The sequence below is a fragment of the Equus przewalskii genome, chromosome 22, assembly GCF_037783145.1.
Source record: "Equus przewalskii isolate Varuska chromosome 22, EquPr2, whole genome shotgun sequence".
NCBI classification, from domain to species: Eukaryota; Metazoa; Chordata; class Mammalia; order Perissodactyla; family Equidae; genus Equus; species Equus przewalskii.
This window is the reverse complement of record NC_091852.1, coordinates 46,654,540-46,672,574: the sequence shown is the minus strand read 5'-3', so window position 1 is coordinate 46,672,574 and position 18,035 is coordinate 46,654,540. Positions and strand designations below refer to the sequence as shown.

The 18,035-nt window shown below is 37.6% G+C and overlaps 1 long non-coding RNA gene across 1 annotated transcript in view; it reads right to left on the bottom strand.

Annotated features, from left to right (window-relative positions):
- Positions 1–3,547: 3,547 nt before the first annotated feature.
- The window catches only part of LOC139078668 (uncharacterized), an 82,003-nt gene continuing 67,515 nt past the window's right edge, over positions 3,548–18,035 (bottom strand). Inside the window, exons 2-3 of the long non-coding RNA XR_011531689.1 lie at positions 6,657–6,838; positions 3,548–5,172 (exon numbers count right to left, since the gene is read on the bottom strand). This is a non-coding gene — a long non-coding RNA (uncharacterized lncRNA). The remainder of the gene's footprint in view (positions 5,173–6,656; positions 6,839–18,035) is intronic.

Genomic DNA, 18,035 nt, shown 5'->3' with positions numbered 1-18,035 from the left:
GAGAAAACACTTTGTGGGCACTGATTTATTAATGGGTAAGGCTATCCCAGACAGGATGAAAGTAACATCCTAAAAGGACAAAAGGTCAATTCCAAGGTCATGGATGGAAGCCACAGTAAAAGTCAGAACTGGCAAGTAAAGAAATGGCTTCAGAAATGAAGAGTTGTGCAACATTGAAATTTGAAAGAGGTATCACTCATGTCCTACACAGGGTCTGGATCTTCTAACGAAGCCACAGTTTTCTTGGTCCCATATGATAAGACAGTTTACTGGCATTAGCAAGTTTGGGGAATCTGGTTACTGACTCTGAGAAGGAAAGATAATGTTTCATAACAGATAATTGAAAATAAAAAGCTGCTCAGGTTATAGACAACAGAGCAGGTGAGATCATTGTAATTCAGGCCCTGGGTCCCTTAATGGATTTAGGGAGTAGGAAATATATCCCTGTTCTACACCGCCTTAAGTCTCCTTGGCCCTTTTTTTTGGCTTCAGCTGTTGCTGCAGCCTCCAGCTTGATGCAGGTGTGACCTGACATCATCTCATTTCAGCAGGACTTCATCCTTGTTTTGCACTGGAGATTTTCTGGTTTTTGCTGCTGTGACAACTGTGGAAATTCACCAAATAACTTTGACACCTTCACAAACCTGGAATTTTCAAGAGTAAGACTTGATTAATGAGATATGAAAGCTGGGGGATAAAATATCCTCCTCTTTCTTGTCTCAGGCTTAAAATTCCAGGGTACTCTCTACATGCTTTTAAGAGTGACCTAAGTGGAATCAGATCCCATTTTTCCACAATGATAAATCACTCCATAAAACATGTTCATTTTGATTTCCTTCCTTCAATTCATTATTTTAGTCCCCACTGATTTTTTTTTTTTTTTTTTTTTGAGGAAGATTAGCCCTGAGCTAACATCTGCTGCCAATCCTCCTCTTTTTGATGAGGAAGACTGGCCCTGAGCTAACATCTGTGCCCATCTTCCTCTGTTTTATATGTGGGAGACCTGCCACAGCATGGCTTGACAAGCTGTGCATAGGTCCACACATGGGATCTGAACCCACGAACTCCAGGCCAGCAAAGTAGAACGTGTAACCTTAACTGCTACACCACTGGTCCGGCCCCTGTGCCCACTGATTTTTGTTTATAGGCATCAGTTCCAAAATAAACAATCTGTATGCAAGCATTTGTCTATGTCTTCCCTTTTTGGGAGAGCCTAGGTTGACAGAGTGGCCATAGAAAGCAGACCTCAGAATGAGATTCTGGATCTGGCTCTTCATTGTCAGGGACCAGGACCCTACTGCTGAAAAGTTGGGGCAGCGGTGGCAATCCCTGTCTTGTGGAATTATCAAAAGTCTCAATAAAGTTGTAGAACATGTTACTAAGAATCATTTGTGGTAGTTTGGAATCCTGTGCACGTGAAGTTTGAAACTCTGGCTTCTGTAACAGTGATGGCACTTACACATTACGGCAATGGTATTTTTAAGGACCGTGGAGTTGGCTGGCTTTTGTTAGTAGCCTTAGAAGTCTTGGAAAAAAAAGACACTGGCCAGCTCATATTAGTTAACTGTTAGCTTAGGACACCTTGTGAAAATCAGCAAGCTCCATGGCAGTGTATAACGAGCATCTCATTACCGCAATGGCAGGGAAGATGGAGAAAATCTGGCCCAGTTTGTAGCTGTACGGATGGCAGAGCTGTAGCAGAGACTGAAGACATGGTCTCCCCAGGTCTCCTGGGCCAAATTCAGTGCCCCAAATAGAGAAAGATGATGATCTTATAACTTGGGATGTAGACATTTTGAAGAAAAACCTAAAGACCGTTAAACCCTAGTTTCTCCTGGACTTTCTAGCCATATGGGGCAGTTTCTCATCTGTTTAGACCAGATGAGTGCTCCTGGCTCACAGGCTACAAGAATATCACCCAAGATATATAACTCACAAATTGATGCTTGTCTTCCACAAGATATGGCACCACCTCAAAACTTTGCCTCCAGACCAACAGCTGGAATCACTTTGCAGCATATTTAAGTGGGGAGTAGAACAGGGCTTGCCATTTTAAGGAATAGTTTACTCACTGAAAGAGTTGATTAAATATACACAACTCATATGTGTTGGCAGGAATGAGGGAACACATCTGGAGAGATCTTGGAATTATTGAACAAGAGAGAGAGTAAAAGGTGGGATAGGGGAGAATTTAATGACATAGTGGTTAAGTCACCTAATTTTTATGTATAATTTTTACTAAATTAAAATTATAATAAAATTAAATTAAAATTATACTAAAATGTATAATTTGAATGAATAATGTTTATATATTACTACCACACCAACTAATTATTAATAGAAAATTAAGGAAGACTTTACTTGGAGTTGATTTATAATAAAAAATGAGAATTTTAAAAAGTAATGGCATTTAAATCAAGCATATAGAAAGTCAAGGGTGTGGAAATTTTCTTAGATTAAAGTCAAACTTCTTCAATATTTTTTCCCCCCTGTGGATGATTGGCCGTGAGCTAACGTCTGTTGCCAATCCTCCTCTTTTTTTGCTTGAGGACGATTAGCCCTGAGCTAACATCCGTGCTAATCTTCCCCTAACTTTTTGTGTGTGGGATCCCTCCAAAGCATGGCTGGTGAGTGGAGTAAGTCTGTGCCTGGGATCCGAACCTGTGAACACAGACCACCAAAGCAAGTGCACAGAACTTTAACCACTCAGCCCCCGGGTAGGGCCCCAAACTTCTTCAATTTTTGAAAGAATATCTCCTCCCTCCCTGGAGAATTTACACCAACATGAGAAAAACAACTAAAACTGATATATATTTTGCTGGAGCTTTAGGATATCGTAGACATTGCCAAAATGATCATTTCCATCTCTAACATATGTTGCCTTTATCTTTATAAGTTTTGGCTCAGAGAAGGAAAAAAAGTGAATGCCAGAAAAAGATCTACATTTTAGTTTGAAAATCTGAATGTCAATTTAAAGAAGTATCATTCTTCTACTATAAGACTTTGATTCAGAGAAAAATATTTTTAAGTTTCCATTTTCCTTCTTAGAGTTTTATTCCCTTTGGGATACTTAAGAACAAACAAACAACAAAAAAGAGCAAGCCCTCTTCTTCAGATTATCACATAGTTTCATGCAGATGCTGATAGCACAGTTGTTGGATTGCATCCGTTTTACCCAAAGAGATGCTTATAGCTTCTGCAGCTTTATCAAACTTCCATCTGTTTCTCAATTGCTGCCATGTTCTTCAGGTCCAGTGGAAATTTTTTCTCCTCTTCTGATACCTGTCTCTAACATGTAAATCAGTATACTTCATTAATGCTCCCAAATTAGTCATCTATAGATTGCCTACAGTCAACTGTTAATTCTCGGCGGCTCTTGTCCGTCCCTGCCCGGTCCTGTGCTGTCTTGCTGCAAGGGATGAAATCATGCAGCATGTGAGACTGATTCCTCTTGTTTCCTGATTCAGTGAGTAAGATGCTGCTCAGCGTCCTGAGAATCTTCAGCATCACCAGCAGCTTAAGACTGAGGAGGTTCGTTGGTCTCAGGTCTGCCAGGAGGCGGTCCGTGTGTGTCTGCATGAACACTAAGCAACAGCTATACCTCCCCAAGCCCCTGTTGATTCAATACACAAGATTTTTTGATAGGTTCTAGACAATGACACTATATTATATGTTGTATCCATCAACTAAAGCCAATATTGTGTATCATCTTTGGAGCAAATCTTATCCGGCTTCAAAGCTCAGTTGTAGCATACCTTTCTAGATGTGTGATATTTATAAAGTTGTTAACATCTGTTATTCTATTCTTCCTTAATTTAAAATATGATCACTACTTATTTTTAAGCATTAATTGAGTTATTGTATGTAAATGATTAGTGTAACACTTGACACACAGCAGTGTTCAAAAAGCATTAGCACGTACCACCACTATAATGAGTTAAAGCTCTATGTCTCCAGATATTTTGCTTCCAGTTAGGATACAGGATTCCCAACACATAATTGTTTCTATCGTAAAAATTAGGAAACAACTGGATAAATTAAAAGTTGTATGTTTTTTAAAGCCAACAAAGAGCTGGGGATTCAAAACAATCTAAAGATTAGATTCCAGAGAGATACCAGAATTTTCCAGAAAACGAGAGCAGTGACTCCTCTCTTCCTTCAGGCATGTTGAATCTCAGGACGTGGATGAGTGGAGGATCAAGCCTGCCAAGCGTAAAGGGACTCTGCTGGGGTAAGGAGAAACCAGTGAGGTGGTTAACAAAACAATTGAGGTGGTGCGATGAATTAGAATGAGGCTGACTGTTGTTACTACTTCTACCGTCCTGTGTTTGCCTCTATTGTTTTCCTGCATAATAGTATTTTGAGTAAATAACCACAAACTGCTTAATCAATTTCCCATGTTGAGCTAAATGCCTTACACAATTATGTTACAATGTGTGTTACTTCCTATTTCCACTATTATAAATAGTGCTACAGTAAATATCTTAATGTACCATATTTTAAAAACTTTTCTTAGCATGAATTCCAAGAATGATGATGACTGGGTCAAAGTTTGTTAAGATTTGTGACTTTATACACACACACATTCCCATTGTATTTTCTGTATGGTTTACTGTCATATGAAAAAAAATCCTATGACCATGACATCTCTATATATTAAAGGAGGAGGACACAGAAACTGTCGTTCAGCCGTTCTCAGAACTTATTCGTCTATTAAAAAGTTCATCACCCCAGAGAAGAAGGGAAAAGCCATATTGGGAGGGTCATGAATCCAGATCCACAAGATACTCTTAAGCAAACTCTGTTGATTAAAAGAAAAAGGTTCTGAATCAGGAACAATATTAGCAGTGGTATTGGTTTATTTAGCAGGGAGAAGGGATAATCAAATGCTGTAAATACTCCTGTGAAGGGAAGTGAAAACAATCCAGAAAGGAAGCGTGGCTTATATTACCCAATCCATTCAGAATGCAGCAGTAAGGAAAGTGTGGAGTATCAGCCATCGTTTCAAAGTCCATCTCAATAATGACACAGAATATTCATATATTGTATTTTTTATGCTAGAGTGGTTTCACTGTTGTATTTCTAACCTTCAAAAGGAAACAGAAAACATAGGATGATTCTTCTTTTTTTCTTCACTATTGACTCCATTTTCAGCAAATAATAAAATGGAACCTTAAATTGAAACATAAATGGAGATTACTAAAACGTTCACCCAATTTCAACATTAATGTTTATAAATCATAAGTGACTTTTAACACAATTTATTATCTTATAAGGTATTTAGAAAATACTGCCCACTTGTTCATTTGGCTGAAGTCAAAGTAAACTGCCCTCAAAAACACTCTAATTTCAAATACTAAAACAAAACTAAGTAAATTATCATGGTGAAACAGTGATACCAGAGTAATACATTGTCACAACTTATTTCAGTTTCAGTCCATTTGTAAGCAAGTGCTTCACAGAATCGCCCTCCTTGATACTGCATTGCTACATTACTGATGGTTTCTGAGGCTTCAGCATATTTTCAGTTCAAGAGCAGAATTACTTCTATTCTTTTCCTAGACCACACACAGAGCTGAAGAGGATTCGAGTTAAAGAACTCTGTGCAGCTCCCTGTGTAGCATCACCATGCACTTCTGTCTCTTCTTCCTTAAAAAGCATGTGGACAGCTACAGGTGCCTGAAAGGTACCCCAGATCTCCCTCTGAGCCACAGTTCAAAATATCAACATTGCTGACTATTCCCGTCCTTAGCTGCCATTTTGATCTTCACCATTGCTTTCAATGCTGTAGCCTTTTATCGGAATTTCCCTGGGAATCACGGGATAAAATGGGGTTACCTCCCTCATTCAGTCCCTCCTGAGGCTGTAATCTTTATTTCAGTACTCTCCACTTGCACATTCATCGCTCCCATTAATTGCTAGTCCCAAATTTTGCTAGATTCTTTGGATTCTGCCTCTAAGATGATAAAAGATAAATGTTTTGCAAATGGTTACTTTCAACCCGTCACAAGACACCACAGTATGTCACTCAGGATTGAATGATATACTTCTCAACTATTAGCATAAGTTAATTTGTAAACAATTCTATGGTTGTCTTCCCGAATATTTTTGGCTGTCAATCTCTCTGTTTGAACGTTGAGAAATGTTGCTTTTCTAGAGACTGCAAAGTTAATGGATTTAGTCTGATGTTCGCAGCTTATGACACCACAACTACTGTGTGATCTTGACAGCTTTGCTGAATTTCGCCCTCCCTTTATCGATACTACAATTCTAGTGCTTCCGCTGTTCCAGGTTCTCCTGTTCCAGTTTTCCTGTCACCCGGACCCTAACGCCGAAGGCCAGTTTTATTTTGGGATGAGGCTTTTCAGTTTTCTATTTTTCAGAATCATTCAGACTTTTTAAATTATGGAACAAATATTATATTAACACTTTCCACAGCTTCGTAGTCTTTAAAGAAACAGAAAAGATTCTTATACATATAAATTCCTAAGTATTTCTTTGCTCAGGTAAATAAAATGTATCACAATCATCTGCTGCTTAGTTCTTTGATTATTCTCATTTGTCTTAAACCCATCTCTTTACTGCTTTACAATATTTTGTCATTCAAATTTAAATACACTCTTTTGGCTTAATATTATTTGACAATATAATGATACCAGTTTCCTGCTAAGACTTAACTCCATCTTCAATTTTCTGGAGCCTCCAAGTAGCTCAGGTTGTGTCACCGCCAGTCTCAGTGTTCAGGTTTGAGGACCTCAGTGAGCTTTCTCATTTTCAGGGATATGAATCCAGGTAGTGAACACACATACAGAGCAGGCAGGATGTCTCGAACATGCTGCTGAATAGACAATTTTTTCAATCAGTGACCCAAAACAAAATCACAACTTTTCTCCTAAATGTTTTAATAACTTTTAAATATATTTTAAAGATCAAAAATGGACATTAATAAGAATAAAACCCTCAAGATGCAGTATAACAAGTATAGTATAATGTTTGTGTATGTGTGTAGATATGTAGTGTGTGTAGGTATTTTGTTTGCCCATATATGTATGTATGAAAAAGTCTGGAAGGTGTAGAGGAGGAAGAGCAATTTCTCTACCTTCTAGGTCCTTCTGGCTGGGCTAAGAATTAAACTGACATGAGACAGAATAACAGGAGAAAATCAAACAAAGTTTAATAACGTGTATAAATGGGAAAAACCCAGGAAAACGAGCACCTCACCAAAATGGCAGAAGCTACTACCTTACATACCATCTTCAGCTAAGGACAAAGGAGCATGTTGGGGGTAGGGATTTGGGACCTCAAACGGGGAGGAAATAAATTCAGATGGAGACGGAAAAGCAAATGTTTGGTAAACAAATGTTGACCACACCTTGCAAAGATAAGGGTCCATGGAGAGGACTTTGGTTAAATGAGCCTTGCTGGGTTCCTCCCTGTCTATTCCACCTGGTTCATGTTATGCTATAGTTGTCTATGGTGATAGCTCCTTCCTGGAACAGGCCTTCTATCCTAAATTCTTTAAGGCTGGAAGGGGGAAGGTCAACGTTTGTTCCTGAGTCTTTTGTTCTTAAAAATAATCAAGCCAAAGAGACACAAATGTGTGAACATTTGTCACATTTTGGGGTGAGAAATTCTGATCCCCCACAAAGGAAATACTCAGATACCAGAAAGGTTACCTTTGAATGTCATGATTATGGGTAAAATGAATTTTTTTCTTTTTATGTTCTGGTATTTTTCTAAATTTCCCAAGATGAACTTGTATTACTTCCACATGGGAAAAAGTTTAAAAATGATCAACTTTTAGAAATAAAAGAATAAAACATGTAGATAGCGTTTTCTATTTTATTTTTTAAAGATTGGCACCTGAGCTAACAACTGTTGCCAATCTTCTTTCTTTTTTTTCAGCTGTGTCTCCCCCAATCCTCCCAGTACATAGTCGTATATTTTTTAGTTGTGGGTCCTTCTAGTTGTGGCATGTGGGACACCGCCTCAGCATGGCCTGACGAGCAGTGCCATGTCTGCACCCGGAATCTGAACTGGCGAAACCCTGGGCCAGCAAAGCAGAGCGCGCAAACTTAACCACAAGGCCACAGGGCCGGCCCCTAAAAAATCTTTGAAATATATTATTAGCAGTGATAAGAACTTTCATACCTGTTATAAATTTAAGCATTCTTTTTGGGAGGCAATTTTGGGATACATATCAAGTCACACATAATTTTATATCATTTGCAATAGTAATTTCTTATCTAGAAATGTATTTTACAGACTCCAGAAGAAATGTAGAGTAAGATTTATTTACAATGTTGTTAATTACATATTTTAAAAAGGCTTACATTTTCTACAAGACGATGATGATTAAACGAATAGTAGCTATAGAGAGATTATGTAGGCAGTGTTTTTTTTTTAAAAATAATATTGAATGCCATGGGGGAAGGCTAAAAGAAAGTTCAAATAAGAAAATAAGATAAATTAAGTAGTAAGTCTCCTGTGTGTGGGAGCACATGCGCACACACACACATGCACTCTATCTTAAGGGAATTTTGAGATGCCTTTTTCTCCTTTTTTATTATTAAAAATAATTATAATAAAAGAAATATTTTACAAATAGTTTTTCATACAGATCATCTCATCCAAACTCTGTCTTATCCTTTCTGATGTTAACTATACTATATCCGTTTTATAAATTATGCAAACTGAAATTTAGATCAGAAAACTATTTCTGAATTACACTGGTCTGCTGAGAATCAATAGTTATTGGATAAAAACCCTTGATTGTCCCTCTACAACAAAACGGGCAGCAAGGCAAAGTGTTTGAGAGCTGGTAGCCAAACTGATTGGGTCCAAATCCCCATTCTACTAGTTAGTAGCTGTTGAGCCTTGGCCAAATTACTTAACCTCTCTGTTCCTCAGTTTCCCAAACTGTAAAATGAGAGATATAATTGTATCTATTTTACAGAATTGTGAGAATTACAAATGTTAACACATTTAAAAGGACTTAAAGTAGTGACTAACAATTACTAAGAACTAAATAAATATTATAATCTTTATCAGGTATGATTGTTTCCTGCATAACTGTAGTAGGCAAAACCTGATCACTATTTCCAGTCAAAAATACATATGTTTTTCCAATTGCTCAAATTTAACTGGAGCCCTGGGCAAGTGAAATTATTGAATTCTATTTAAAGAACAATTCATCAAAATGATTTCCAATCAATCCTAATTTCCCACTGACTTAAAGGACATTTATAGATTTGTTTATGCATAAATATTTCTCCAAATAGGATTCACCAAATAGCTTTACAAAGATAGTTACATGGGCCTTACCAGTTCTTAAGGCATCTTAGTTTTCCATAATTAGTGTTCATTTACAAACTACGAACTAGGTAATATATTAGTCCTGTCAAAAAATATGCACTGATGAGTATAATATCAAATGATACTGTGATTTTTATCCAATATGTCATTAAAGCTATTCTGTGTTAGATCTATCTACTTACATAGACATACATATGTGTATATTCCTATATAGCTGTATGCTTTATTTAGAAGAACCATAAACTATTCCTGCATAATATTTTCACATATGAAATATATACATACGTATACTACAAACTGTGTATGTTATCATTAGAATTTTTGCTTTAATCAGATTAATATCAATCCTTATGCTTTCATCATTAACCTCGAAGTTGGGAAGGATTTTGTCATTGAACCAGTCATTTAGCACATGCTGGACAGATGGGAGGATGCAGGTGCACGAATGATGCTCGTGTCTCGTGAATGAGTATCCACACATGCGTGCTCGACTAATGATGCACAGCTACGAAAATATGTCTGCAGAGCCAAAGGGTCCCAGCGTCTGCCCAGCTACTGTAGCTCTCATTAATTAAAAAACATTTGCTATGTTGCAAAATGTCATCACTGATGCTGTTCTGCTTCAGGCCCAGCTGTCCAGTCACGGCAAAGGGTATGAGGTTAAATACTCGCAATAATAAGAAACTTCACTAGCAATGCAGCACAGTTAATACCAATATGGAGAAGTGCTTCTGGGGATTGGAACTTGGATTTGTGTTTTAATTTCAGGGCACAATTAAAATATTTGGCAAAATATTTTAGACTCAAACCGGGTTAGGGAAAAAAAAAGGTATTGAATTCCTGGGTTTTTTCCCCGCACACTGTGATCGTTCACCAGTGTGACATATTCTGGCAGCATGGATGGGTAAAATCTTGCCAAAGCATTTTGTTGTAACTCTCCTTTGCCAACAAACATAGCCAGATTCGGGAGGAAGAAAAGTGTTATTTTTCAGCTTTAGATTACAAGAAGGATTCATTTTTTTTTATTTGCTCATGACACATTACTGAGTTAGAATCCAAACTTGTGAGAATGAAAAATGATATCTAAAAAATTAATGAATAAGAGTAACTTGTTTATATATGTAAGAGCCACTGTTCTATCGCATGTGAAGCAAATAGTTTTCAAAGCTTTTCTGTCACCGAGGAAGTAGAACAATAGTATTTGTAGAATTGATTTGGGGACAGTACAACATACACCACAATCCAAAAAGTCTAACAAGTAACTGGACATTTAGGAAAAACAGTATTTGAGCAATGCAACTGGTGTCTGAAGAGAGTTACTCATATGTAATGGATCGAATGTCCTAGAATTTTAAATTTTCAGTTGGTCCCCGTTGCCATCTTCGACAGGTGCTGTCAAATGGAGAAAACTGTTTTTCCCTCTTTGGTCGTTGACATCCGTCTATGTTCAGAGCTGTTGTAAACCCAACAATTTCCCTACCTGTTTGTTTGATTTTGTTTCACTGACACAGGAGATCCTAGAAAGGGATGGCTTGTTTCTAGGTCTATGCTCCTTCTCATGGGTGGCAAAGGTGAGTTGACGCTGTCTTATGACAGGAATTGTAACAAATACTTACATATATAACATTTTATAAAACAATACAACAATACTTTGTAGTCTACTATAAAGTAGGTACTATTATCGCTTCCTCTTTAACTACGAGGAAGCTGAGACAGACGGTTTAAGTAATTTGCCAAATATAACAAAGTTAGCGGCGGGTTGGGGATTCAAGCCCAGAATATCTAGCTCCTCACACTGTGTGCTCTTACCCACCCGGCTGTTCGCACAGGTGTGAGCCCCGCTGGGAAGGGGTGAGTCTGTACTGATTCAAGGTGGCTCTTTCCCAGGTGAAAAAATATCTGTCAGCCCAATGAAGCAGGCTGATGGAAAATAAGCGTATAAAAGAGAGAGGGAAGAGTGAGCGTACCATGGAGAATCAGAAACGGTTAGAGGGAACCATGGACAAATTGAGATAAAATAAAGCCAAGTGATGTGCAAAAGAACAAAACAGACTGGTAAGCAGCACCCAAGCTTGCTTTTGCTTTGCTTTGAAGAGGCATGGCAAGCAGATGACATAGGCTTAGAGAGCTGTGAGGAAGTCTTGACTCTGAAATGTGCTGGGGGATTTCTAGCACCGCCTGTACTGCTGTCTTCATGAGCATATGGCTTCCTACCTTTGTGATTAGGATCAGATGTGTATGGGTGCCTTCCTCTCTTTGAAATCCCAAACCACTGTTCCCAACATCCTCCTTGTCTTTAGCTGAAGATGGTGTTTAACATGAGAGCCTCTGCCATTTTGGCAAGCTGCTCAGTTTTCCTGAGTGTCTCCCGTGTATACATGTTATAAAGCTTTGTTTGATTTTCTCCTGTTACTCTGTCTCATGTCCATTTAATTCATAGCCCAGCAGCCTGAGCCATGAGCATTCCACTTTTGAGGTTAGATGTGCAGGAGGGGTGGTGATGGAGACGCCAGATTGCTATATTTAGGTTGGTTTGAAATGGGATAATTGAAGGATTTATAGGTAATAGGGAAAGTTGGAAAAGTTAAAGAAGCTATATTCTGAGAATAAAAGATACGTCGTAGATGGAAGGGCCAGGGTAGCAGTTGTTCCACAAGAAGATGCTGCTCCTCTTTAGGTGAATATTTAAAAGCTTCTTTGTGCTCTTCTGTCATTTTTATTGTGCATACTTTTATTCTTTTATAAATATCACTATTGCACAAATGCACATAAGGCACAACCCATAACCCTGCCCTTTCAGGGTAAAAAATAAACTCTCCTGTACCGGGGCCCAGGGCAGGCCACCCCAAAATACCCCATAATGGCACATTGATTATTTTGAATTAAAATTACTTGAGAAGCAAAAAGGGCATTCTGACCCTCCTGTCTATTCCCCCTGAGGCAGGAAATACACGTCCCACAGGAAAGGCACTCTCCCTTCATCCTTGTCACCATTAGCAGAAACGAACCCTGCTAATGTACTACCTCAAGCCTGAATGCTTCTTAAATTCCTCTCTTATTACATACTCCAAACGTCTTTCTTTGTCCTATCATTCCTCACAAATTTCTCGTTTCTTTGTGGAAAAGATAGATATACAGCCTGTTTTGTTCACTATCTCAGCGTCATTTTCAAGATTCTTCCATGTGCATATAATTAAATTGAGTTTTTCTTATGCTAATCTTGTCTTGTGTCAATTTTATTGTTAGTGCAGCCAGAAGAACTCAAGAAGGGTAGAAGGGGGAATTTCCCCCTCCCCAATGCCTGTAAACTCAGAGATGTACTTTAATGCAAAGCTAAAAAAAAAGAAAAAGGAAATGAGGTCAAGGTCAATGAATCATAAAAATAAATAAACAAATCCAAGGGGTAAACACAGCGTGATAAGTCAAAGCAGCACGGGTTAAACAAAAGAATCTAATAAGTAGGAGGGGAGAGAGATGGGGACAAAGAGAGGACCCCAAAGGGTCTCAACACACCATGGTCTTCATAGAATTTTCTGCGTGCAGTAGAGAGGATTATCCACATATCATTTACATTGGTATAGTTTTCATTATGGGCACTGGGTAAATTTTATTCAATTAAAATATACCATAATAGAAAATTTTGTTTTACTCAAACATTTTTTCTTGTAGAAGGATAAAAATAATCTCAATCTGGTTAAGGAAATTATTGTGCATTTATACACTACATTAAAATGATATTCACTTTTATTAATTTTATTTTAGTATAAATTTTATTTATAAACACCATTAAAATGATGTTAAAGATCTGTGTTTATTTCCTTACGGACTGCCTGTGATACAATGACCATCTCTTGGTGTATAATTACCTATGAATACAAAATACATATGCATATTAAGGATAGTGCAGTATAATTTACAGTAATCATGCACACTCCATACGTAATCACACCTCCTATAAATCAACACTTATTCCTTCATTGTCTTTTTTTTCCTGAACTGCAGTAAAGCTATAAAAATTAAATATGACTTTAAGGAAGAATGAATCACATGGGGGGATCAGAATTGGCCACTCCAAAATGTGTCTCTTTACCTTGATTATTTTTAAGAACAAAAGACTCTGAAAGAAACTTTGACCTTCCCCCTAACTATCTAAAAGAAATTTAAGATAAAATGCCTGGGGCCAGCCCCATGGCCAAGTGGTTAAGTTCTCACACTGCACTACAGCGGCCCAGGGTTTTGCTGGTTCGGATCCTGGGCGAGGACATGGCACCACTCATCAGGCCACATTGAGGCGGCATCCCACATGCCACAACTAGAAGGACCCACAACTAAAATATGTACAACTATGTACTGTGGGGATTTGGGGAGAAAAAGCAGAAAGAAAGAAAATATAAAAAAACGGTGGCAACAGTTGTTAGCTCAGGTGCCAATCTTAAAAAATAAATAAATAAATAAGATAAAATGCCTTTCTCCAGGACAGGCCATCACCATAGATAACTCTGGGTATCCGGTTGACTGGGAGGGTCCTTGCTAAGCCCACTCTTATCAAAGTTCTATTTACCAAACATTTCCTCTCCCATTTCCATGTGGGTTGCCTTCCTCCCCTTTGAAGACCCAAACCACCACCCCCAACATCCTCCTTTGTCTTTAGCTGCAGATGGTATTTAAGATAAGAGCCTCCACCATTTTGGCGAGTTGCTCAGTTTTCCTGAGTGTCTCCCACGTATGCATGTTATAAAGCTTTGTTTGGTTTTCTCCTGTTATTCTGTCTCATGCAAATTTAATTCGTAGCCCAGCCAGAAGGACTGAGATATCTAGAGGATATGTATTCCTCCCCTACAATAGTATTAACTTTATTTGCATATAAGGATATATTTTAACCTAAGAGAGACAAGGAAATCACCTCTAACTGAGTTGAATTAATAAATTAATTATTCTATATATTGGCTAATTTAAAAAATCACAATGAACACACCATTAGTTTTCCTACATGTTCTCTTCATTAAAGGTGTAGGGGAAGTTTTTGTGGGGAGGTGGGGACATTATGTTAGCCAAGTTAGCTAAGTTTATATTTGTAAATTTGCTTTCACAATTTAGTCATAGGCCTCAGAAATGAAAAGAAAATATGAAAAAAATATTAGCAATAGCCTATGTCAATTTAATTCTTAGACTAGCCAGAAGAATTTAGAGGGGTAGAGGAAAATTTCTTCACCCCAGACACAGGTGAAGCCTTGGGTGCTACTGAAGTTCTAGCCGGGAGCAGAAATCTTCCCCTTCGCGGCTGGATTAGCATCTGGAAATCAACACGGATAGGTTCAGAATTAAGATTAAGTGTTGGTTTCAGAGAAGTGCTTGACCCCAGATTCTCTGTGACCTCTAGGAAGGAAGCTTAACAACCGCTCTTTAGAGTTGTCTCTGTTCCCCTTAGTTTCAGAGCGGCCATGAAAGGCTGAATGATTGTCAGGAAATCACCATGTCCTGAACCTGAGGCTGAGAGCCACAGAAGAGATTAAGGACCAAGCAGACTTCCCCCAGCACCTCCCTTTAGGACCTGCAGAATGCCTGCTTCCCGGACAACAGATCACGGTGAGAGGAAATGCTTTGACTTAAACTCTAGACCTGAGCCCTCACTAGCAGTTCAAGACAAATAAAAACACCTTCAAAAGAGCCCAGATATCTGTGAGAAAAATACACCAAACCAACAGAACATATATTCAGTAATATAGAGCTGGAGCATGATGGAGAACAATTGAACAACACATATTTTACGTCAAAATATGACAGCCATTCAAAAGGCATGTGGAAAAATAAACTGAAAAAACTTGAAGCATAATGGATTTTACTTTGTTATATAAACGCAACTTGTAAATTAAATGACAATTCCAATTTTTAAAAACGGAGCAAAGAAAGCAACCCTAAGACCAAAATGCATTATTATAAACACCCCCAGCCTCACCAACAGCCAACAATTGTCAATTAAAATATGATATATATTTGTGCTATCAAATACCATATTTCATCAAACCAAGAGGCCATTATTTTTAAGATGTACTGTTATGTTTTGTAAACACTGAAGAAAATAAATTACCAGTCATATTATAATATGGCACAATGCTAGGAAAGCCTTGATTGTAAATTGCATCTCAAGGTCAGAGATTGTAGCATGAAAAAATAGGCTGAAGAGATAGAAAATGACACAAAAGAATTACTAGTTAAAAATATTATTATGTTCTTTAGATTGTCTTTAGTGGATTATTAGAAAATTATTAAAAGTAAAAAGAAGGTGAGTGAAAATTGTGGTGACTTAGGAAACGATTATGCAAAATATTCTTGTGACACACCTGATAAAATGTGTCCACTAATTCCTTAGAGAGAAGTATTAGAAGTTCATATTGGAGGACTACATTATCTTTAAATTATTTCATATTATTCTATTTAAGTTAAAGCAAATAAATTACATAGAATATTCACATCAAATTATAATGAGTTAATTCATCTTATTGCATTCAGTGTGTGCGTGCACGCGTGCACGTGTGTATGTGTGTGTGTATGTGTGTAGGGAGCATGAAAGCTCATCCAAAGGAAAACGTTTTGTAAAATAGTAAGTGAGCTATAGAAAAATGAGTTACTCACTACTCAAAATTACTATCAGGCTGGTTTTAGGATTAGGAGATGTTTCCTTCTTTTTCCCTTTGCTCCTTCCTTCCCTCTCTCGTTTCCCTCTTCCCTCCCTCTCTCCTTTCCTTCCTTTCTCTGCCCCTCCCCTGGCCTCCTTTTATTTGGTAGAGAGAAAGCAAGAAAGAGAGGGAAAAAATGTATCAATGTATATTTTAGAGGACCTGTTGACAAATGGAAAATTAGTGATTTATACAAAATCCTATAACTTTGAATGTAAGCCATTTATTCCACACTGACAGAAAGAGCTCATGTTTGCGAAGGTGTGAAAAATTTCCCAAAAGCACATTTTAAAAAAACTGAGAAAAGCGGAATATTTCAGACTAAGACATATTTCAAACATGTAGTAAAAAAATTTTCAGACTTTTCTTATATCATAAATAAACCTTCAATCAGATTGTACATTTTGTTTTAAGAATAATGATTCCATGAGTCTGTAATTATTATGCCGAGTTTCAGGAATTCAAACAACAAAGACAGTGCAAAGGAATAGTAAACTATTACTTGAAATTCCTCCATTGAGAAATAACCGTCATTAACTCAGAGGACTATACTTTCAGACACTCCTTTGCATCTACACAGATGGAATCATACTGAGAGAAGGAGAGTGTTAGGCAGACATTCAAATGAAAACTATGTTCTATACAAACCATGTTTAATACAAAACCATCAAATTTAGTTTCTCTTTAATCTATTAGAAAAAATCAACACAAGTGAAACAAAATTAACTGTTGAATTTCAAATAAACTTTTCTTCATCTTAATAGATTGTGTTTACTTGAGTATTTCTCCAAGGCAAATTGAAAAGATTATAGAACGTTTATACGTTGTAGTCACTTTTTAAACACCATGTTTCAACTTTATTTAATCCCCTTCTGTGAAAGATAAACAAAGTCCTCCCCTCACATTGACTCCCACCTACCCTATCCTCCTGTTTGAATGTTGACAATATTTTTATTTTAATAAGCTGCTGCATTTCTATTATATATAGAATGTCACCACTTCCCCTCTGAGTTGTTAGTAGGAATCCTGGGCATGGACTCCCCAGAGCCCATTGTCGGTGTCTTTCTTCCTGATTTATGTATTTTGATTGATCACTAGATTGGACAGGTTTTAATATAAAGGCTTTTTTCTCCTCTATTGTTTTGTTTTCTTCAGGACTCAGGGATGTTATTTCCTGTTTAGGAATATCTGTCTATTTTCTTTAGAGTTCAACCATTCCTTGATTGAGTGTTTTCTTTCTGAGTCACACTTTATTTTCCTCTGAACTTTGTAGACTGCCCCATTGGGGTTTTATACTGAATGTGGAAAATTCGAGGAAAGCACATGCAGGAAGTTAAGGAGCAAGGAGCGTGGTTGATTCCATGTAAATCTTAAATTCAGATTTGAGGGTTTGTTATTTCCTTATGTCAGTGCATTTCAAAAAATGTGAGGAATGACGTTTTAATCAGTCAATTGCGGCCTATATTCACTCTCCTTTAGGAGTCTGGGAGTGGCCACCAAGGTCTGTACAGAATGCATGTAAAGATCTTCATTAACTTTTTAAATGAATCACCTCGGCTTCTCTACTCATCCCTGGGGGAAAAGATTTGAGCAGCTTGAAGTTAATGAGTTACGCATCTCCACTGTTAGAAATGCTCCATGCTTTAGAAAATTCATGACTGAGGTCCTGATTTTTCAGTCTTTTAAGTGCTTCTAGAGCATGTTTTGTTGCACTTTTCTCTCCCTATTGCCTTTCTTAAATCGACTAGCCCTCTTTGCACACTGTCCTCCTTTCAGTTAAGTCAATAAACTCTTAAAGATGGGGAGATTGATATGGCAACTTTCCATACTTATGGCAAGGCAGGAAGAATCCTTTCCTAAACTTTTCTGCATTATGACTTGGAACATATGCTACTCAAACATGAGAGACGAAGATGTGGCCAAGACAAAAGAAAAGAGAGGTTGGTGGCTGGCAATTTTCAGCACACAGACAAGAACTTCGTAAGCAGTGTCCTGAGCAGTAAATACATTCTACACAGACTATCCGCAAAACAGCAAGGACTG